Source organism: Agelaius phoeniceus, chromosome 13 (genome assembly GCF_051311805.1).
Source record: "Agelaius phoeniceus isolate bAgePho1 chromosome 13, bAgePho1.hap1, whole genome shotgun sequence".
Lineage (NCBI taxonomy): Eukaryota > Metazoa > Chordata > Aves > Passeriformes > Icteridae > Agelaius > Agelaius phoeniceus.
Genome location: NC_135277.1, coordinates 2,052,481 through 2,076,316, shown reverse-complemented (window position 1 = coordinate 2,076,316; position 23,836 = coordinate 2,052,481). Strand labels below are relative to the sequence as shown.

At 41.8% G+C, this 23,836-nt stretch overlaps 1 protein-coding gene across 7 annotated transcripts in view; it reads right to left on the bottom strand.

Moving 5' to 3' along the window:
* Window positions 1-23,836, bottom strand: part of MEGF11 (multiple EGF like domains 11) — a 254,466-nt gene that overhangs the window by 204,472 nt on the left and 26,158 nt on the right. The window contains exon 1 of one of the 7 annotated variants that reach the window (XM_077185614.1): window positions 1,206-1,307. The exons of the other annotated variants lie outside the window; for them this stretch is intronic. The gene's annotated coding sequence lies outside the window, so the exon portion shown is untranslated. Of the gene's footprint in view, window positions 1-1,205; window positions 1,308-23,836 lie in introns of those variants that run through there. 7 annotated transcript variants of the gene reach the window in all.

The following is a 23,836-nucleotide window of genomic DNA, read 5'->3' as shown; positions in this document are numbered from 1 at the left end:
GATTTTTTAGGAATGTGCTGTTAATACACCTTGAAATATCCTTTGGGTTTTCTACCAAGTGGAAAAGACACTGCAGCGTGTCCTCCTCATCTGCTGAGGAATGAAAGCCCTCAAGCTGTGCCAAAGCAGGCTCAGGCACAAACAGATGCAGGGAGAGGATGTGTTTTGCTCGTCTGTTTATTTGTTTAAGCTTGGAGCCCACCCACCAGCCCAGACATTCATTTCTCAGCCTGTTTCAATTCTTTGATTTGCTAACTAGGAAGTCAAACAGAAGGTGGGAGTAGGAATGAGTAGGTGGGAACCAGAGCAGTCAGAAGTTTTTAGAATGTTATTCTAAGACCTTACAAATCTGAAATCGGAAGTTGATTTTTTAAAATTACAGTTAATTTCTCATTTTTCAGGCACTTTCTTTTTTTCAGAATACTGACTCTGACCAAGACCTTTATCTGTCTGTAAGTTACTCCTCTGAAGGATTTAGTCAAAATCCTTTAACGCCTCAATGAAAACAGGCACAAAAAGGCCAGCTGGAGTCTGGATAGTGGTTTAGATCTAAAAGATGTTCAAACTTCACAATCTAAACAAAATATTTACTAGTAATGTCTCACCTTATTATCATGAATTGAGAGTAAATTGAAATTTCATTCAACTGAATAGGCTAATCACATACACAGACACATACTTTAAAATCTAGGCTTTTCATGTTCTTAAGTATAAGCAATTAAGGGTAAGAGTAACATTTCATAATTATGTCATTGATCTCAATTCCTTTTCTATTTTCCTATGAAAGCACTAAAGTTACATAAGACACATCTGAGGTTGCCCCTGTTGCTCAGATCCACATTTGTTCTAATCAAATATTCACCTCATGGCTTGTTTTGGGTTTGGTTTTTTTCAGTTTTTGCCTTCACATGAAATTAAAATTTGGAAAGTCTGAATGTATCATTAACTGTGAAAAAAGTACTAAAAGCTCATTTAAAAAACAAAAAAGTCACAGGGAGCTATGGGAAATTCTGTCTTAGGCTGGCCTACTAATTAAAATCAACTATGCCACATTATTTCCACTGTTCAAAAGTATCCGCCTACAGATCTAAAATCTTTTCCGAATGATTAAAATCAGGAGTAAAAAACCCCAAATCTCTTTCCTCTTTCATGTGGAGGCACACAGAACACACTTTTGCAGCTTTCAGAGTCCATTAAAGCATCACCTTTGAAAACAGATGCACAAGCAGGCCCAGGAGTGATTTATGCGAGCGGGAGGCTCAGAACTGCCAGCGACTCCTCGTGTTCAAAGCACCCCCAGCAGGCTCAGCAAGGTCCACTTTGGATCCCTGGTAATGAGGATGCTTCAGACCAGAAAATCAATAATATAATTAGTAAATGGTACGTTATTTCTCAGAATCTTGCTGCAACTTATCTGCCTTTGATCAAGCCGAGTTGACTGCTAATGACATTTAATATTAATTAATGAAAATGCATGTGATAAAAAGTTCTTTGGAGAATTATCTAATTATGTACCACAAAAAAATGAAGTCTGTAATAAATGCAATTTATGTTTAGATCAATGACTATTGTTTAGGCCACTCTGAGAAGACACTGGGGCTATGAGTTATCTTTAGCTCTGCTTTCTCCTGCCTGGCAGAGCCACTTAGAGCAGATGAGCCACGTCATTAATGAGCTTTGTCTCATTTACAATGCCAAGGGCTGCAGGTAAATCCTTCCTCAGCTCTGGGATAGCACCTACAGAATATTTGATGAAATTCACTTCTCTTTTGACAATGGATGATTGACAGCAAACCATCACGACTGAAGGTACTGACAAAATAAATAACTGTGGAGATTAAGCAGGATTTCAAAGGAACAACTGCAATCCTTAGGGAACAATGATTACAGAAAGGCAAAGTCTTTCATTAACTCATAGAAATGCAGCACTTTGCTACCTCTCACTTTGACTGCCTGAGACCCCAGCTACTGAGAAACATTTACATTTAAAAATATTCCAATTTGATATAACTTGTCTAAGTAACTTCTCATGATTGTCAGGCACAGAAGAAAGGCAAAGGGAAATTTTTCATTATTATGAAACACTGCAGGATTCATCAGCAACGTCGTACCTGGTTTAATAAAACTGATTCTAAACTAAAATGGAAGCGTGGAATAAATACATTGTGTTAACACCATAGGGCAGATTCTATTAGGTCCCATTTCCCAAGACATTTTGGCTTTGGGGATAAATATATATAAATTGGGAAATATATATCCTAATGCTCTTGCTTTCTATCAGCCATGTACAGTAACTGACCCCTAGGTTTGGTGAGATTATTCTAACCCCATAATCTGACTGCACACCTGATTTGCAGCAGCCTTTTCCAGCACAGGTGAGTAAAAAAAGGAACAGCTGTCATATGATCTCACTCTTCTCTCTAACAGTCATACAGTGAAGTATAATAATACTCAGAAATTGTCCATATTCTTACAGCAGCTCCAGCAATTCCACACTGGACATTCCCTGTTGTTCACTGGCCCACTCTAGTCAGTGTGAGTGGGGAACACTGAATTTGGAAGTAAACTAAGGTCTTCAATGATCTGAATTCCTGGGAAAAAAATTATAATCTTGCTTCATCTCTCCCAGTTTGGTTTATTTTGAAAGACAACGTGTGAAATTGCTGAGAGCAGAACATTGGCTAAATAGGTGCCACTTGTTCTTGCCCAGATGTGAAGGAGCTGGTTGCTCTCAATACAAAGTGATTAATGATTGCTTGCAATCAGCCCTGGAAATCATTGGCATTGAGTGACAGAATGGTTCTGTGACATCACACAGCCTCACATCTGATGCTTGTTCTCGGCCACGTTGCTCCTCGTGCTGCCATTTTTGGCACCGTGAGTGAGCTCAAAAAAATTATGGCCTTTATGGTGTTCATGAATAAACAAGTTTTCACATGAGAGAGGTTTCTATTTCTTTCTGCCAAATTTATTCTTCTGTTCACTCATGACCTCTCCCATCCCCACTCTGCCTTGTAGGAACACTGCTTTGTACAAAGGTTCTGACAGTTTTCCCTCTCTGCACAAAAATATCTCATTGAATCAATCCTGGAGCACCTGACTGCAACCAGATCCCTGTTCTCCTCTGTTACTCCAAATGATGAGCCTCTGCCTCACAGCAAAGACTGACATTATTTTAGTTAATTGCAGTTAATCTTTGTAGTTGCTGTATTAAGTTTCTTGCTGTTTTACAGTGCACAAGGTCATCCAGTTCTTCCTCTCTTAAAACCCACTGATACTGAGAAGCTCATTAGTCCCCCAGATTAATCATGGAGTGCCATTTGAGCAAGCAAGGAACAGGCAAGAATTCTGGTATCTCAACGCTTTCCCAGCTGAAACCCCCAAAACATAATAAATAAGGAAAAAAAAAATACAAAGGATTCTAGAGTCAAGCATTCAAGTTACCAAATTCTTCTCAATCCCATCAAGTTGTCTTTTATCATCAAAACTTTACATCTAGAAAATAGAAATGCAACCTCTGGGTTCTGCATTCATATTAATTAAAGGCTAAAGAGAATTTCATTAAGAAATAGCTGAATGCTCATAATTCAGTGTATAAAAGTGAAACTCAGCTTAATAAACCTGCTCCCTGTATTTCATTATTTGCATTTTGCTTCAGTGTAAGGTGTTCAAGCATAAACAACAGGGAAGAACTCCTGCTTGGTAAATAATCTGTGGAAACTTTTGGAGAGGTTTTTTGGCCCAGTCTGCAGTGGGTCCTTGTGCTCAGTGCCCAGCACTACCAGTATGACCAGTATGGCCAGTATGACCAGTATGACCAGTATGACCAGTATGACCAGCATGACCAGTATGACCAGCACAGGGCAGGCTGGTGAGTGCTGGGAACCACGGCAGCAGTGACGCCTTGGAAGGAAATGATGTTTAAGTCTTAGAAAAAGATGGAAAGACATCATAACTGTCAGAGCAATTTTCCACCTTGGTAGCTGAACACCTGAACTATTGCTTGTTTTTGCAGTGGGATTATTCCCAGTTTCTCTGCTCAGCTCTGAATCAGCTCGGAGATGTGTCATAAACAATGTTTGCCTCAAAGAGCCACGTGGGCTGGCACCGAGGAGGGACTTAATGAGGAGACAGTAGTTCCATAAAAAAATAAAAATCAAGAGCTTGGTTCATTTTCTGTAAACATCTGGGTTGTAAATAACTGTAGGCAGGATAGCATTAGACTGCCTCTGACTTAATGTCATAAAGATTGAGTTCTTAATTTTAATTTAAAGCCGCCATAATTTTCAGTTTGCATGGGAACATGATCTTACAGTCTGTTAGCAGGTACCTCAGAAATGTAGCACAAATTAAAACATTCATGTGAAAACCTGAGTAAACATCTGTATTTGTCAGATATTGTTGAAGGATTTTCCTGGTTCAGTAGCAGTGCACAAAGAAAGTTTGATTTCAGAATAAAAGCCCAAACATATTATTTAATATATCAATTTTCCAGATTCAAAACAGTTTAATTATTTTCATGGTCTAAAAGAAATCTTTTTTAAAAAATGTGAGGTACAAAAGAATAATTTGTTTCCAATGGTTAATCCTTCAAAAAGTCACAGGGAAAGAGACTCAGGATGCAGGAATCATTAATGGTGGAGCAATTGCTGAGTTCTATTCCTAGAAACAAAGAAATAAGGCTGCAGCTGGCTCCCAGAGGCAGGTGAGTTCTGGCTGACCTGCCCGGAGGACTCTGAAAAGGCTCATTCAGAATCTAATCAAACTGCTGGTCTGGGAAGATAGGGCTTGAGTATAATTTTCCAGAAAATACTCTTTAAATGGTTCCAGTCACATTTTTCTACTTGATGTCTTTCTTCAAGCTATTTTGATTCCTGTTTTCATTTTCCTGGAACTGCCCTGAAAGAACCAAGTGATTCAGTCCCTGCCCCAATCCCAGTGCCCAGGTAGGGATGGAGGTGCAGGAGGAGGATCTGTGAGGAGCTGAGCCCTCTGCAGGGGTCAGCCTAGGGGTGTGGTGAACATCCACACCCCACACCTTGCTCAAGCCCAGGAGGGTAAAACCCAGCCTAGCACAAACACAGGGCAACACAAGGCAAAGAAAGCACCAAGTGCCAATCCAGCCTCTAAGGGAAGAAAATATCCTTCTAGGAGCCTGAAGTGTCCCATGGCTGTGCTGGTGGGAGCCCAGGCTGTCCTCACTCCTGATGAGGGAAATGCTCTCACTCCTTGTGGATCTGACATGGAACCTCAAGGATGCTCATGCCTCTTCATTTTGTTGGAAAATATCATGCAGAAGAAACACAGCTCTAATACAATTCTCCTTTACCTCACTCCTAAGGAATCCTGCAGAGTCCTGAAAAAGCAAGTGCACGTGTGTGAACTCTTTCTTTCTCTGTTGTGGGTGATAAGCCAGAAAGTTGTTGGGCACCAGGCCAGAGGGAGGGAGCAGGGACAAAGAAATGAATGAGAGTAGAGGTAATTATAGCACTTACTTCGATTAGGTGCAGATCACCAATGAACTCTTTTGCCACTTGTTTTCTCCTCAGGGAAATCTCACTTTCCCAGCTTTAATTTAATCATGGGAAAAAATATGTCAAGTATTGATTATAACTAGAAACTAAAGTCTACTACAAGCATGTTCACATTAACACTTTCACTCAGACATGACCTGGAAGAAATCCTCTGTTTGTCTTTCTTCATTCCTGATTTCTGAACAGACTGTCTTACAGAGAGCAGCATGTACAAACTTACAAACATCAGTTTGGGTGATGAAAAGTCCAGGAGGGAATTTGTTAAAGCACTAAATTTACGTTGCTTGTGATTCTAAGTGTAACCAAAAGAAACATCTTCCAGCTCTGAGAGCAGAACACAATAAAGCCTCTGAGGAAGTGCTGCATACCAACACAGATTGCAATTTATTGCAGTTTGAAATAATATTCCAGACAAGTCCAAAAGCCAGAGAATTTGTCAGAAACACTGTGAAAATCCTAAAATGGTGCTGTTTGTTCATGACCCTTGAGAAATGAAAGAAACAAGTGACACACAGTCACAATGCATTAGACTGCAAAGCAGGAACAGGAAATTAATGGATGGAAGAATCTAAAAGTGACCCTCTGCCACTTCTCCACAGCTGCCTACCCAGGCCACACTCTGCCCTTTTCCTTTTGTCCATTCCAGACTCACATGGATGGTACATTTTGAAACTCACCAGTACTAGAGGAAGGCAATATGTAGTTTCAAGTCCTTGAGAAAGTTCCCAAGACGTCAAAGATTTGAAATGAATTCAGACCTTTTAGAGGAGAAGTAACAGTGACTGCTTTACCACACACCTGTCTATAATAATTTATGTCATACTGTAGCCCCTAAATTCATTTAGAGGCAGGGATTAAGGCCCCTGCCTTAATCCAGAACAGGCCTGTGAAACTGAGTCAGTTCCCATCCAAATGCTGGAGATGGGCAGCCCTGCTCCTGTGGGCAGGAGTTCTCCCTCCTAAAGGCAGAGCACAAGCTCTGAGAGAAAGGTAACTTCATGTTTGATATTCTGGGATGAAGGAAGCACTGCCAATTGCCTGTGCTCAGCCAGCCCCCAGCGATGGCTGTGAGCCCAGCTCGGAGCTGGTGTCAGGGTGACACTGGGCTGTGAGTGCTCCCAGAGAAACCTGCACAGCACAGCCCCTGCTGGAGCTGCTCTGGCATTCTGCAGGTCATCTCACACAGCCTTTTATTGCTCTGTCTGTACCTCTGCAGGTAAAAATCTTTCAATCCAAACTCAAAGGAAAAACAACCAGCTTTGCAGAGCCTCACTGAAGACATTCAAAGGCTGAACAGTTCTACTTAGATTAAATTCACTTTATACAGCCTGCTTTTAGTCACAAGCCCTACTTGATTTGGAAAAAGCCAGGATTAACAGCATTATCTGTGTAATACTGTTATAGTATACAATATAACAGTAGCTGCTATATTATATGTAACAGCTGTAGAATATGATCTCTGTAGCTGTAGAATGTGATCTCTGTGTTCAGTAGGAGATGCCTCCCAAGTCTCAGCAACTACAAAAAGGAAGTGAGAGAGCTGATTTCAGTTAATATTTGAGTCCCAAATACAGGAAAGCTCAAGAAACTTTCTCCAGAGACGCAAAATAACAGCCAGTCACATATTCAGATTTTACAGACATAGACTTGCTGGAAACCTCCTGGAAAAAAAAACATTTCCCCCCTAACCACTACAGTCACCTGTAAGAAGAACTAGAGAAAGTTCCTGAATATTCTGCCCATGGTTTTGGTTTGAGTTACTAAGTAATGACATTGTTAGAGAGATTAATGTTAGAGCTGAACTGCTCCTTTAGCACCTGTCCAGTCCACGCCTGACAGAGGAAGATAAATATATTTATAACACACAGCAAAGTGAATAACAAAGGGTTTATAAAGTTGTCTCTGACAAAACTGACAAGTTGTAGCTGGCAGCTTTAATCAGCTCCCAGCTGAGCCTGGGAAATTGGAGGGAACTGAGCACTGACCTTTCTGATGAATCTCTGAAGGAAGGTTAAAGTTTTGTTTACTTTTTTAATGGGCAGAGCTATCAAGTTCTGAGACCTTTGGATAAAAGGAGGATTCCTGTGCAAGAGCATTGTACACTGTATTTAACAAAGTCATTACTGGGTTAAAACTTATTTTTCCAGTGAAGGATATGGCCTAGTGTTCCAGGGATGAAAGTTCCTATAATGCCACAAATAACTGCCAGATGCTGGAAATGTACTAGATATGTTTTTCGTGTCTCGAATGTGAAAAATGCAGTAGAATATAATTTAAATTTCATTTTTACAGATCAGTGGTTCTTAAACCACCAATTTGATTTCTTTTTCAACAAGTATTCAGCTCTAGCTTCTTTAGTATGGAAACAGTGGGATCTTTCATGTACCTTTACTTAACTAGTACCAAGAAGACAAATTCTTGGTAATGACCAATTATTTGATCAGCTTTTTCGAAGTAAGCTATAATTTATTATATTGCAGTATGTATAAAATGTCTGGGTTTAAAACCTCCTAAACCATCACTCTCTTAAAAATTAATTCCTTGGAGCCATGTCTGAGGATTGAGAGATCCAGCAGCACTTCCCAAATGTTTCACCTTACAGTGCACACCCCACTGCAGCTGCTGCCCAACTGACACCACAGAGGACTTGGTTTTTCCAAAAGCCAAAATTGTTTTCTGATTAACAGCATCCTATCACAAAAGTGTCTGCTCTTGTTGCTGACTCAAGTGTCTACTCCACAGGAACAGCTGATACAGAGACCTCACAAGAATTTAGGAAGGTTGGTAAATCAGGACCAAGGAGAGTTTTGCAGCAAACGAGCTGCAAACCTTTTACTTTTTCACAATCTAATTCACTGATTGCTTTCTGTCCACTACCTTCTAAAAAATGAGCCCCAGCTCTAAATCAGCAGCACACATGGACTCACAGCCCTCCAAAGCTGTTTGTGAACCAGTCCCTGTGTCATTCACTGTACAATTTTTCAAGCAGCACTGAAGGAACTTGGGTATTGATTTTTTCCAGAGCTGTACAGGATACACCTGAATGTCCATCCACAACACTTACACCAGTAAAATACCCCCATGTTTGAGTTTGCTTTTTATTTTCCTTGTGGTTCTGCTTCAATGGTTTCTACCTGGCAGCAGTGGCAGACACTGAAATGTGGTTTTAGATCTGGGCCATCCAACTTTGTGTGTACAGCATTACAAGAACGTTATACACACCTGTAATGTATAAACATAAACCTGAGCATGAAAAAACCACTTCCTTCTGTTTGACATCAGTGGACTTGTTCAACTGGACCAGTTATTTATTGGGAAGAAGACAAAGAACCTCACTGGCACACAATTGTTGTAAAGGAAAGGCCCTGACTGTAATTAAGCCTTTTCTATTCTCACCTGTTTTGCTCAGAAATGTTTCCAGGGCATCTGTTTAATGGTGAGGGGAAATAATTTAAACTTCCTTTGTGAGATTAGGCTGTGCTGTAGTCTCAGAGTGAAGGGATATGAGGATCAGGGCCAGGCTGGATGGAGCTTGGAGCAGCCTGGTCTAGAGCAAACTGGGGCTGGAACAAGGTGGTGTTGAAGGTCCCTTCCAACCCAAACCATCCCATGGACTCTGTGACCATCAGGAGGCAAAAAAACCATATAAATGAAGCTCCTGCTGCTCTCAGAGAAAGGGTCTGTTTGCTCAGCAGCAGAAAACAGCCAGTGAATGATATCCTCCCTGCAAGCCTGAGACAACCCACACACTGCTGAAAAGTTTTTATAAATTGTGATGGATGACTCTGGAGCTTCTTCCACCTGCTCCTGCACATGAACACAGGGATCAGCTGATGAAATTAAAAGGGAACATAGAAGTTGCATTAACAAAAAATAGATGTTTGTACTAGTACAAAATTAATATGTTGGCATTGCAGATCTATATCCTCATTTAGCTGAGTTACAATCATTAAAATATACAAACAATATTATTTATATCATTGTGGGATATCAATCAAATTTCCCACCATCTAGAGCATAATAAAAATCAACAAGTGGATTTTCCGCCAATAAATCTCCTAGAGTGTGGGTCAGAAATAATTTATATATATATATAATCAATATATAAATAATTAGGATTCTGGTTTATGGTTGAAGGAATTCACATCCTGACAGAGAAATGCAGGAGAATTGGAGCACTATTTCAGTTGATAAAATCACCATATTGTCACTATCACTGCTGGTTCAGAGCACCTGCAAAGTTGAAAATATTATAGAAATAAAAAGAGATTTTAAAAATGCTACATTTAGTCAAAGCAACAGTCCAAGTAGTTCAGATTCCTTACTGTTCACATGCTGGAGGCATGCAAGTGAATCTGGACTAGAAAACAGTGGATAATTTTTCTCATTTGCATGAATGCCTGATTTTTCATACAAATTCTGCCAAATGAGGTATTCACAGCATCCCACTGAATCTCACCTCTGAGCTATTCACAGAATTCCAGAATGGCCTGGGTAGGAAGGGCCTTAAAGCCCATCCAGTGCCACCCCTGCCATGGCAGGGACACCTCCCACTGTCCCAGGCTGCTCCCAGCCCCATCCAGCCTGGCCTTGGATGTTCCCCTTCCCTGACCCAGGTACAGGACCTTGCACCATGGTCAAGTGCTGCTTCACATCTTCCCTTTTCATCTTTGTGTAACTTAAATTTCATTGGAGTTACGAGAGAAACTAATTTGAATGTCTGATCCACGCACTTCAGACTGCTCATCATTTATTATATAAATTTACTACCCATTTCTATTCTAATGTGAGCAATTTCTAGCTCTTTAACAGGCTAAAAAGCATTTTGCTACATTTCAAAGCATTCCTGTCACATCTGTAAGACTCATTCAGCTGCTAGAGCAGCAACATTTTGAAACTTTATTTGCAAAATAGATTTATATCTTATATAAATTGTGTTGCTCAAAACACATTCAAATGCAAAGAATTTTGTGATTCTAATTGGACTTTTAAAAGTGTTAGATCTGCTCCTAAATCAGAGCATCACATGCTATCCTTCTCACTTGCCTGAGGAAGTGAGCAGATTCCTTGGATTGTTTCAAAGCTTCAGTGGAATGAGTGATTCAGTTAAGCTCAGGATCTGAATCCAAGTGATTTACACTGCAAGGAAAGCACTTGGAAAAGCTCCACTCCTGTAGTCCCAGAACAATCTCATGGTTTAATTCATTACTTTCACCACTTTCAGGCTGGAATTGGCTCCCTGACTGGAGCAGAGCTCCTTCCTGGTTAGTGGAAGCAGAGGCAGGCTCCTGAATCTGAGGATGGATAGGATGGAGAGGTCACCTCGGATTCTGCATGGAGAGCATATTAAATACATATACATATATCACTCTGCTGGCAGACTCAGGGAACAAAAGCAGTAAAATATTTCCTCAGGGTAAAATACAACTCCCAGGAGTGAGGAAGCCTGAAGCAAAAGGTTATTCTACCCAAGATAGATGCTGGATGTTTTATTATTTTGGGGGTGATGCAGTGGTGTTGTTCTAATATGTGGTGTTCCAATTCCTGAGACTTCATCTTAGCTGCCCTTTGAAGACCTTGGAAGCAAAAATTCCTTAATGCCACTGATGGGCAGAGAGGGAGATGGAACAGGGAAGTCAAGACAGCAGTGCAGAACCATTCCATGTTTAATGAAACACAGGGAAGGATGATGGATGTAGATAATTACCTGCAATTTGTATCTGGGACAATCTTGGAGTAAAAACACCAGGTAAGATTTTAAAAGTCCAAGGTGAGATTGCAGATGGTGTAATTAATGGTAGGCAAAGCAGCCAGTACCTCTGGGGAGAGGAAAGGGCAAGTGTTGGTCAGTACTTCAGGATTACCTGTGTGCACATAAATGGGGATGATTTTTAGCACAGGCTCCAGCCTTCCTCAGGACAGCTAACACCTTCTTCTGCTTGAAGGTCTCAAACAGCAAGGAAGGAAAAAGGTCACACAGGACTAAATCAGGAAGAAATTAAAATAAAAATAAAGACAGTGGAAGATTTTCAACAAGAAAATCTACAAAATGTATGGAAAGTTAATATAATATAAGCAGCAGAGTCGAAAGACAGAACAGTAGAAAGCTCAGCAGAGAAAAGGCCCACACTGTGCATAAAAGGCCCAGTTGGAGAATCACAGAATCACAGAATCACAGACTGGTCTGAGTTGGAGGGACTCAGGAGGATCATTGGGTCCAGCTTTTCAGTGAATGGCCCATATGAGGACCAAACTCACAACCTTCTTCCCCACTGTGTAAAGCTCGTGTTTGGGAGGACCCTGAGCTCCCAGCTGAGCCCAGTACTCACAGCACCAGGCAGAGCACAGGTGTGTGTTCCATTTCCAATCCACTGACCACTGCTGACTCTCTTGTTATGTCTAAACATCCTGAATCTGGGCATGTGTATCTCTGCTCCCATGCCCTGCTGCTCACAGGAGATTCACTGCATGTTTTGGGTATTTTGGCAGGAAGGGCTGAGGGGCAGAGCTGAGTGGCCAGGCCAGCCTGGCTGGGGACTGCTCAGTCCCACAGCCCAGAGATTGCAGACTTCAGGGGCTGGGAGGGAAACATTCATTTGGTGCTTGTCTCCATGGACTCTCCATGTGCTGCAGCTCTAACAGATCCCAAGGCAGAGTGTGGGGCATTGACTCATCAAAGTGGGGAAGAATCCAAACACTATAACAGCATTTTTCTCTCTGGGGAACTTCACAAAGAAACATCAGTTAGGGCAGAGGAGAAAATAACAGCCCAAATATTTCAACCTTGGAAGTGTCCTGTTAATATATTTCCAACTTCTCTTTGTATGGAATGACTTGCATACAAATCCAACAGGACTAGACACAGCAGCTTCTGAACATGCATACAGAGGTTTGGGGTTTTTTCCTTCTTTTTGAACTAATGAAAGGACTAAATATTGAGGGTTTTCTTTTTTCTTTTTTAAATTGAGATTTGCTCCCTGCTGTCTGGAGAGCTTCTGATAAAGCCACTGGGATCCTCAAATGCAGAAACTACAATTTAGGAAGCAAAGGGAAAACAAGGAGTTGAATGCTGAGACAGGAAATTGTTCACAGAAGGTGAAGGATGGAGAATTTGATAAAACACTTCAAGGGAGATGGGTTGTAACCCAGGTGAGGAGGCTTATCCAGGGTGAACTGTGTTCATATCTTCTCCTTTCCTAGACACTGATATTCCTCATTCCTGGGCATGTGTGCACATGACAAACGACAGCCCTGTCTCAGGGGAAGGTGCTGAAGGGAGAGAAGACTCTGAATTGAGAGCTCAGATTCTGTTCTCAGCCAGCTCACAATCAATAGACTTATTCCTGCTTCATTATTATTTATATGGTGCAGTGGGGAAGGGATGGAGAAATCCCATGCTATTGCACAGGCACAAGCACAGAAAATTCTTCTTAGCCCAATTTATAGCAAGTTTCTTTTCTTCAAATGCCTCACTCTATGTTTACACCTCTGCAACAGAGATAAAGGTCTGTCTTGCATCTGGGATTTTAACAAGATCCTTCTTTTCTCCTTGGTCCAGACACAAATTTTAGCCAGGGGAAAGGAAAGTAATTTTTAAAAGCAGGCCAAGGTTGCCCAGCTGAGATGATGCTTCAGCCTGTTCCATCCCCTGTCAATAGCCAGGAGCAAGCAGGGGCAGCTCCCTGAACCCAGAGCCCGGGTGTCCTACACGAGCTATTGTGGCTGTGGAGCACAGAAAGCAAGGACATCTTCAGCTCTCAGTGAAAGCATTTTTTTTGTTGAAAAATCATTCCTCACTGTTTGGAATGAAACCCATTATTACCAATTAACCTGCTGTGAACCCATATCACTGGCTGAATTGAGCATAATTATTCATCCATAGTAATAGCTAAAGTAAATTCTGGCAATCTCGGCTAACATTGACTTCTCCTTTGGGAAAATTTTCAATGATGCCGTGTCCTTGGTTATGTTTCTAAAACCTTTTTTGTGTTAAACTTCAACTGAAAGTGTATCATTATGACTCATTTCTTCTTGTTTCGTAATGTTGTTTTCTTTTTTCTTGCACAAACATCTATAAGTAACTCTATTATCAACTGAAAAATTACCTCCACATGCTTAGAAACCTGATTTTACTTAAACAAAGTTTTAGTATCAGTAGCCTATGTAAGTTGTCTAAAAATAAAATTTTAAATTAGTTGTTACTTTTCATAGCTTTTTAACCACACAGTCTGATGAACCACAGCCCTGTGAGCAAATGCAGGCATAAATTTTGGTTTGAATTTATTTCAGGTTGTCAAATGTAATTTACTAAGAGAACGCCTGCCAAAAAAGAATCCAGAGGCAAACTTAAGTTGTCATCCTAAATTAAGTGTGGTTCCTTTTTGTTAATCTTTCTACATAAAAGGTTGTAAAGTAGTGCATTAAAGATGCAGTCCTCTTTCCTAATAAAAAGGCAGAGGTGGAAAAACAGAATAAAGACAGAACGTTTCTCTAGCTGAGGGAACGTGCTCAAAACCATTGAGTAAATGCTCCCTTGCTCTCTGAGAACTGCAGGCTGCTGTTTGTTCATAGCCCACATGCAAGGTGTGGGATGAACAACCTGACCACTGAAGAGCAAGAGCAGCAAAACATCTGCCCAAGCTCAGCATCACCTTTTTGCACAGGAGAATTACTCAGAAGGGCAAGAAATCCTCCTGTGATAGCCCTGGACATGCTGGAGAGATCACGTCCCCTCCACTGGAACTGTGGAACTCATTTCATTAAGGACAGGAAACTCTGAATTATTAAACCATGTCCAAGCCTTTGAGCCTTCACACCCATCCCCTCCTCTCAGCACAGGAAGGTTGTTCTTGCCTTCAGGGTCTGAATCAAGCAGTTTCTGCTCCTTTCCTCCCTGTGGGTTCCCATCTCCTCCTCATCATCCGTGTCCCAGCTGTTCACCTTAACCACGGGCAGCTCTTTGTATTGCCTCCACACCCTTCCCCTGTGTAAATCTGTCACAGCTGATGCCCAAAGTAACTCCTTCCCAGATCCTGCAGGACATTTTCTACCACGGCTCCTTTACTTTGATCTGTAGCAGCAAAGAAAAATTCCAAGTTTAGGTTCCATATTGGGAAAAATTTCTTTAATGAAAGGGTTGTCAAGCCCTGGCAGTGTTGGAGGCCCCATCCCTGGAGGGATTTAAGAGCCTGTGGATGTGGCACCAGGGGACATGGATCAGCGTCCCTTGGCGGTGTTGGGGGAATGGTTGGACTTGATGGTCTCAAAGGGCTTTTCCAAACTAAATGATTCTGTGAATATGAACTGAAAAAACTCAGATTTGACAGCCCTGCTGGCTGAGACATTCCCATGCCCCATTGCATTCAGAGGATACAAACTGAAATGGAAAAAATTATAATCTCAACTAGGCAACCAAGTCTTATTTAATGCCATGTTCCTACAACAACAGCCCTTTGGTACAGATGAGGATTTATGACTCGTGTTAGCCCAGGTAAACTTGTGTGCAATAGAGCTGGAAGGTCCCTTACCAATTTCTATGACAGGACCCTTCTCTGTGTCCAATTCCCAGATTTGAAACTGGTCTGGGAATTCTCAGGGGCTGAAGACACTTCTAATGGGTCAGGGAAAGGTAAGTGAGAAAAACAAGGCTTCTGGCATTTGATTTTTATGTGCTGTAGAGAAAGCCATCCCTAAATCTGAACATGTCCAGGAGTCACAAACTGAGCTCAATAAAGCAGATTTGTTAAAACTTCTATTAAAAAGCCCAACTTTTTAGCTGAAACTCCTGAAATGTTTTTCAGCCCACAGGTCACTCTTTTGGCCTTTGATATGCCTGTCAGACACTCCTTTGCTGATCAAGCATCTCCTTTTCCTGAGTAGGAGCTGAGGCCTCTATTTTTGGAGACAGGTCCTTTCTATATCCCCTCTGTGGGGATACAGAATTTTCACCAACAATATTATCACACTGGGAAAAATGAGTGTCCTACACAATTCCTGTGCCTGCAGTGGTCTAAAAGCTGGGGTTTAGCAAGTGAGAGGCACGAGCACTCTGGCTTTAGTCAGATTTATATGCACCTCTGCTGTACCCTTGGCTCTTTGCATAGATTAAAAGACAATATTCTACACAACCCATTAAGATCTTATCATATTAATTGAACTGCCATTATAGCATTACCACAAGCCATCTAAGTAATCACTATATGATAACTCCTTATAAACCAGTTCAGTGACCTCCCAGATGCCTGCAGAAACCGTGGGGTTGGCAGCTTGCCCCGAAAGCTCAGAATCTGGCAAATAACTCCTAAAATAAAGGTCCTTTTTCACCAAAATGAAGCCTCCTAGTTCTCTGTATAGGAAAGGAGAATAGGTGGGGCTTTTTTCTTTATGGAAACATTTTTGAAGATTTAAATAATATCTAGACACTGTTGAGAGGGAAAAAGGAAAAGATGAAGCTGACATACTTTGAAGATACATCATTATCCATCATCTGAGATCAAGAGGAAGACAGCTTTTACAGGCCAAAGATCCAGGTTCTCATTTAGGGTGGGAAGAAAGAGTTTTCCTTTACCCAGTAGAAACAGTAAGACAGTGGCATCAAGCAGACAATCCACCCTCATTTTGATAGAATGTGAATTTCTCTTGGAAGAAGAGACTTAGGAAAGAATATCCTGGTAGACAGAGCACTGGAGCTGCTCACCCTCTGCTCTCACAGAGCTCTGCAGTTTAATGCCAGGGGTTCCAGGCATGGACTGGCAGGCACTGTGGAGAGCTGTGCCATGCTCCAAGGTGGGACACAGGTTAGGAAGCAGAGAGCTGCTTTCTGCTGCTCCCAAAGAGCTGTGTACATCTCCAGCATCCCATGGTGATCACTCCTTGAGTTTAATGGATTTAAACCAAACCTAAGGATAGCTGTGGAAAGCCCAGCATACAAAAGGGATGTTCTCTGAGAGCTCATGGAAGCAACCCATACCTTCATTCTGTGGGATATTTCCCAGTGGGTCATAACAGAACTACACCAGGTGAAATATTACAGCTAAATTACTAATTAAAGCCACTTAAATTTTGGCACCACTAAACAATATTTTAAAGAACACCATGTGGTTTCAAACATGCCCCAACTGATGGCTTGAAGGTTTCTTGAAGCTGTTTACAGTTGTCTTGCAACACACTGAGTTCCTGGGAAGATTCATGGAGCTGAGACAATCCAAGTACTTAACACTTTCCAAGACTGTGAACCTGCAAATTTTCTGTCAAAATCCATAGCAGCAAATATGTCAGTAGCTTCCTTCAGCTTCACCTCAACCACACAGATTAAAAAACAATCTTTTTTTTTCTTCTTTTTTTTTTTAACATGTTGTACCACCCCTGTTACCAATTCAAATACCCAATGTTAATGTTCAACTAAAAGTGTTCAGGGAATATCTTACCTGACAGGCAGCACAACCAAGTACCTGTGAATGGAGTGATAGTGAAATGATCCCTGCACTTTCTCCATCCCAGCTTGTCTGTTGAAATCTGACTTTTATATTATTCATAGAAGAGCCATTATCTGAACTTTCACTTCTGCAGTACAAAATCTTCAGCTCTGGTCAAAAGCTGTTTAATTTACAATCTCAAGTCCGAGCCATCGATTTTGGGTCAAGTGTTCCTGCTGAATAAGCCCCTCTGTTACCAAAGTGACACACAGGAGACTTCACAATAACAGATAGGGAACACCAAGATCTATCAGGTCACAGTAATAATGCTCTGCAGTGATGCAAATCTCAAGTTTCTCTGATACAACATGGATCAGGGTACTCAGAGAACCTGCTCCTTCTCATCCTCTCCTCACAGAACAGCTTCTGCCTCCATCTCTCTTCTTGTTTCTTGTAATTTCCCATTTTCAGCTCCCCAGCCCTGGCTCAGTGTTCTGCTCTCTGCCTCACAGCCTCTTTGACACGTCAACCTCCCAGCAAACCAGACACATTTTTTGTTTCCTGGCACAGAGGATTTTCTCAGTGCTCTGTCATGCAAAGGCTCCTTGTGTTCAGGTGGAATGTTCTGTTGCCATCTCCTGCCTGTTGCCCCTGATCCTGCTGCTCAGCACCCCAAGAAGGTCCTGGCTCCATCCTCCTGCCCCCCGTGCAGCCAGACCCCCCTGGTCAGATCCACAGGGCCCCACTACCTCACATCCCTGGTATCTCAGCTGAGCCTCCTCTCATCCAGCTGGAAGCCATTCCCCCTTGTCCTGTCACTACATGCTCTTAAAAAGTCACTCTAAGATGCAGCTGAAATAGAAAGACCACAAGTACATTATGGGAACTGTAAGAAAATTTAAGCTGGGTTGTCCCTAGACAATGTAATACCTGAAAATCCTATAATGTACATTAAATTAACAACTAAATTGCAGCAAGGTTTGTATTTCATTTTGTGCAGGTTCCCCTTTTACATAATGCATGCTGTCAGCAATCACTCTCTGCTTAATATGCATAGCAATTCCTCTTCTGTGTCACTTACTCAATATTTTTTCCCTTTCTACCAAAGAAAAGGCATGTGAAGCCCTAATCTTGCTCCAGGTCGTGCAGGCAGGGAGGTGGGAAGCCAAGCAAATGTGTCCTCTCCTGAAGGAACCCAGGCAAGCAGAAAACCCACGGAAAGAGGGACAAGGGAGATGATGATGATGGGCTGTGAGGGGGAGAGCATTTGCAGGGGAATGAGGCACAGCTAAAGCTGGGCACCACCATCAAAGTTATGATGTATTCACTGCTCCTCACTTGCCTAAAATTCTGCCTCATATGTGACCACAACTCCCTTCAGCTCCTCCAGGTCTTGCTACAACCCCAACCTGTGGAGGTTCAGCAGCTGATGCAGGAATTTTTCATTCTTATTTGCAGCCCAAAAAACATTGTAAATACTTCCTGACTTCCCAGCTGAGCTGGGATTCAACCAGATGTTTAAATACATGTCCAAGTACCAGCCCTTCAGCAGGACCAGTGGATCTGTTTTAAGTCAGGCATGGAGCAGGAGATCTGTGCTGCACCCAGCCCGAGAGCAGGAATTCTGTTTCAGCCCTCGAGGCTGGGGCCATTCCAGGGACTCACTGCATTTCCTGCTTTACTTTCACTGCTGATATTCTGGATTATTGTTATTAAAGTAAAAGTTATGGCACTAGGGACTTTACAGCTGGTTTTATTTCAAGATGCCGCCAAAAAGAATGTGGATATTTCAGCCTGAATAAGTTTTCTTTAAAGAGGAAGAGATTTACCATAAAAAATATCATCCAACTCTGTATCTGAACATAGCAGATATTAGTAAATATTATTACATCCAACTCTGTATCTGAATATAGGAGATATTAGTAAACATGGGCTAATATTTGTGAAGATAATGCATTAAAAGTTTCAAACTCAGGACTGCAGGAAGAGAGAGAGCTACAGCTCAGAAAATAACAGCTACAGAGCTTGATAGTTTCCTTGCTAAGAACAGCCACAATGGAATTTTACCCTTCCCTTCTTAATTTTTTTATTCCCATAAATCAAAAAAGTCTTGCATTATGAAAATTGGCCAGCAATCAGTCCGAGCAGACTAATTGCTTTTGCTATTTAAAAAGAACCTCATCTTAAATGGCTCAAGTGTTGTGGTGTAAAGTAGCTATTGTACATGTGCATTAATTAATTTCCTAAGGATTTTTATTACATCTTCATGACACAGTCTAATTATCTGATAATGCTTTTTCCCATGTAGAGGAGAACGACGTTGCTCCAGCATGTACTTCAATTGTACTCCAGGAGCCTGGGAAGTGGGAAACCAAATGACTCAAGGTCTGTCTGTTCTGCTAAATAACACGTCAGGAAGCCCAACTGCAAAATCTCTTCATTCCCAAGGGATGCCAGAGATAATCTGTCAAACATCACTGTCCAGCTTATGCATTTTTCATACTTTTTCAAAGACACAGAGAAAAAGTGAGGGAAAGCAAGTGCACAGTACTTGATTAAACATTTCCCTTCTTCCTGAATGAAAAATGCAAACCCTGGTCAGCATAAAGAATGAGGCAGCCTCTCCCCCTCTGCTCCCACCTATTCCTTGAAATGCTTTTTGGTAGGTGTGACTCCCCACCACTGGAGGGATGTCCTGTCAGGCTCCCAGCTCAGGTCTGAGGGCTGGTGTGGAACTCTTAGATCAGGACACAGAACACACCAACTTCCTGAAGGCATTTTCAAATGCTGAGGAAGAAGTCTCACAATGAGCAGGAGAAATGCAGAACACAAAAATGTATCCTGGTCTCTGGAAAGTTCCAAATAGATTTGACCCACAATATGCCACAGGAATTTGCAGTTTTCCTCTGTGCTGCTATTCCACAATGAATCACAATAAGGGTTGGAGGATCCAAGCTAGGGAGAGTTCCAGTGGGACTCTCAGTCCTTACAATGCAAGGGGAAGATTTTTTTTACCAGAGTACAGGAGAGATGGCCCCAGTTTGGAACAAACAGAAGGATGTATAAATATATACCACCCCCTATCCAATATTCATTAGAAGGAGAAGCCAAAGTCTATCAATTTCAAATGAGAAATAAATAAATGTCAGATTGAAAGTAAGGACTAGATAAAGGCTCAGGAATCTGCTCTTCCATTAAGTCACTACAGCTGGCAGGTGAAAGAAATTGGATCTCAAGAACAGCAATGGGGAACCTGGAAAAATATGTGATAAAGACAGGCCTTGGGAAAAAAGAATTTCTGTATGTTTGTCTTCATTTTCATTCTGTTTGGGAAAAACTCCAGTGAACTCAAATCTTGGCAATGACTTCGACTTCAAATTAATTTAGACTAAATAGAGTAACTAACAGTAGTGGAAGGTTTCCCTGGGTTTGGTACAGTGCTCAGTATGGATCTGGGCAGGGATTGAGTAATTAGAGCCCTGTGTCCCCTCAGACTGCATTGAACTTCATGTGGAATCATTAACAGCCTGTGAATACCCTGAGAGCCTCAGCACTGGAGATGTGATCCACCAGAAACCAACCTCAAATGAGCACAGCCCTGCTGGCCCCAGCCTCGCAGAGATTGCTCCACTCTGTTTGTGTGGGGACAAATCAAACAAAATTCTCCCAGCATATGGAATATGACCTGGGGGAGGGAGAGCTGGAGAGACAGCAAACAAATTTGTAAAGTCTAATCTGTGTTTGATGCACACAAGTTGCTGCCATTAATGTCAAATCAAGTAATATCACACCAAAAAGAGGCTGCAGTCCCAAAGTGGCTGCCGGGGCCCATCCACCCCCTCCTCTGCAGCCTGTGCTGCCACAGAGCAGCCTCCTGCCAGCTGCTTCTCCAGATTTAACTCCTTATCCTTGTGCCAAAACCGGCTGAGGGTGAGCTTGGCACCATTACTGGGTGAGAAACACACACAAATATTCAGATGCACTTCAAGGTTAGCTCTTGAGCTTCTGGGCCACAAATTGCAGCTTAAAGAAAAGCAATGAATCCAGCAGACAAGTCACCAGATCCTATCCCTGGTCCAGCAGTGCCAGGGCATTTCCCCCATGCTGGAATTCCATCCCTGCCTTCTCCCAGGCAGCAGCATCAGGCCCTGACTGCAGGGCTGTGGATGATATCACATCCTCTTGAAGAAGAGTGCAAAGTTCAATCCAAACCTTCCCCTTAGGGGAATTCCTGCTCCCTGGGGAGACAAAGCAGCTCAGGACCTTGCCAGAGTGGGATGGGGAATGCAGAAAGGAAAAGGAACGTGAGCTGTGCATCATTTGTAGATGCTCCCTCTCTGTTTCCTTGTATTCCATGCGCTTGGCATGGCCATGGGCCCCATCTGGCAGGGGAAAGGGGATGGGTTGGAAATGGGTGAGCAATAAAACATGGCAGCACTGCAGGCAAACTGCAATTTCCATTCTATTGATCCTCTCTGGACATCAGTGACACACTGAGTTTATTTGGAAAATGAAATTCTAGAGCATGTTGCTGGAAGATGCTCTAGTTAAGCTTGTTAGACTGACTAAAATTTAATTACATTTATTTTTCCATTGTAAGATACAGCAAGGAAATATACATTCACAGCTAAATAAGCATATCATTTGGCTGTATCATATGGAAATAAAAATTTCTGGGATAAAAAGGTGCATTTTATTAGTGGTTTATAAGATTAAAATTTCATTATAAATTATTACTAAAACTATAGCATCACAAAATTAAATTTTAACTAAAAATTCCCTTAAAAGCAAAACATGCAGCAGCTTCAAATGGTGCACAACTCTTTCCAAAAAAACTTCCTCTAAAGAAACAAACAGAAAAACTGTCACTTCAAAAATCATTATGTAAAAACGATCTTTAACACTATCTGCCTGTAACATGTAATTCCTGGCAGGAGTAAAATCCAGATCTAATCTCCTTTCCAGAATGTACATTGCTGCTCAAGTAATTTTGCTGACAGCAAAGGTGCCGAGGAACCTCCATGCAGGTTGTTGTAAATGCACTGGGGGTATCAGTATTGGATAGAAGTGCCTGGCCTCCCTTAAGTGAAAAAATATCAATAGGGAACAAGAGAAAATCATTCCCTGATCCATAAATGATTATCTGGTGGTGGGATTTTATCACCCTGTTCACCACTGGCTGCAAAATCTGGGTTTTAAAAGAGTCCTGACAAAATTTAAAAAGCCACTTTGCCCTTCAAAGGGCGGAGCAGGAACCTGAGTCAGCCTTTGTGGTGCCTTTGTTGCCCACCCTCGGAGAGCCAGCGCTGCTCTGCTGCAGCAGGGATGACAGCTCTGCTCCCTCAGTCCTGCAAACTTGGTTCCCAAAGCCCCTCGTGGAGTATCAGCAAGTGCTGACTCATCAACTTTCCTTGTCAGCCTTTGTTCCTCCCCTGCTGTAAACACACTCAGTATTTGACATGCCAGTTTTCAATCATACATTTTTAATACTTCTTAGGAGAGCTTGTCTGTTGTGAAATCTGCTCCAAATATTTCTTTGATTCTTCTGACTCCTGAATATTAAGAATATTTTTTCTATCTTTCTTCTTTGGCACATCCCACGTGTTCCTCAGTTCTGCTCTTCTGCTGCCATAATAATGCTCTTCAGACAATACCTCTGTGATCAGGAGCTCAGGGGGGTGATGGCCCCCAGGTAAACCCAAACCCTTGGAGGAACATCGTGGATTCAAATTCTGCCCATCCTTATCCCACAGAACGTGGCAGAGTTTAGATAAGAATACATTAAGGATGATGTATGAACTGAAGTCCAAATCTTTCAATAAGTATTGTTCCAGATGAGATGAGTGAGCTCTTTAAATGAATTACTTTCCAGAAGAAAAGACTTTACCACTGTGTTATCATAAATCTTTATTTCCACGGCACAGATGCTGTAATTTAATAATGGTGTTTAGCTTCTGTAAGTTTAAGGTGCAACCTTGTCTCCTTTCAAATCTACATGGACAGATGTCTTTTCTACCTCATGGAATATTTCATTGAAGTATTGTACTGGAAAAAGCAGGATCTGAAGCAGTAGAAGTACTTCTTACTAAGAATATGATCAAAACAAACATCCAGGAGGTTCTGGACATGACAAAGAACAGACACTCACTTCAAACAAGTGGTGTGGTTTTTGTAATAATGCTATTTGAATATTAAAACACTTGGCAAAACAAAATCTTATTGATTAGGAGCTGCTTTAAAGGAAAATACACTTTTTTGCCATTTTTTTAAGTATCTATCACTTTAAGCCAAGTGTGTAAGAATATTCAAACACCCAATACAGCACGGTGTGGAAAGACTCCTTCCCAGAGTCCCCACAGGAGGAATGACACATTCCACAAGAACAATTTCACACTGAAGTAATGAGGAGGCAGAAAAGGTTGTTTTTGTGACTTCCTCATCTGCCAATCTGTCTAATTGATGGAATCAGGCAAATGGAACAGGTGAGTGTCTTTATCTGCTTGACTGCAAAACTAAAACTAACTAAAACACCAGCAAAGCTGTCCAACTTTCTCTAGAGTTAATACCAAGTAAATACTAAAAAGTATCAATTCACCCAGATCTGCTAGAGGGAGGCAGTGTCTCAGAGCTGTGACAGGCTCGGGAACATTGACCACATCTAGAAAGTGTCTCCAGGCCTGACCTCAGAGAAGCCATGAGGCACTGAGGGAGCCTGCACTGCCACCCTTGTCCTAAAGCCATTTATCCAACAAAGGCTGAGTTCCAGAGCTCTGCTGGGGACAGCTCATAAGGACATGGGCACTGGGAGGGAACACAGGCACAGCTGTGGGGGAAGGAGAGCAGGGGTACCACAGGAGAAAAGCTGAATCTCCAGGGCTGTCACCCAGC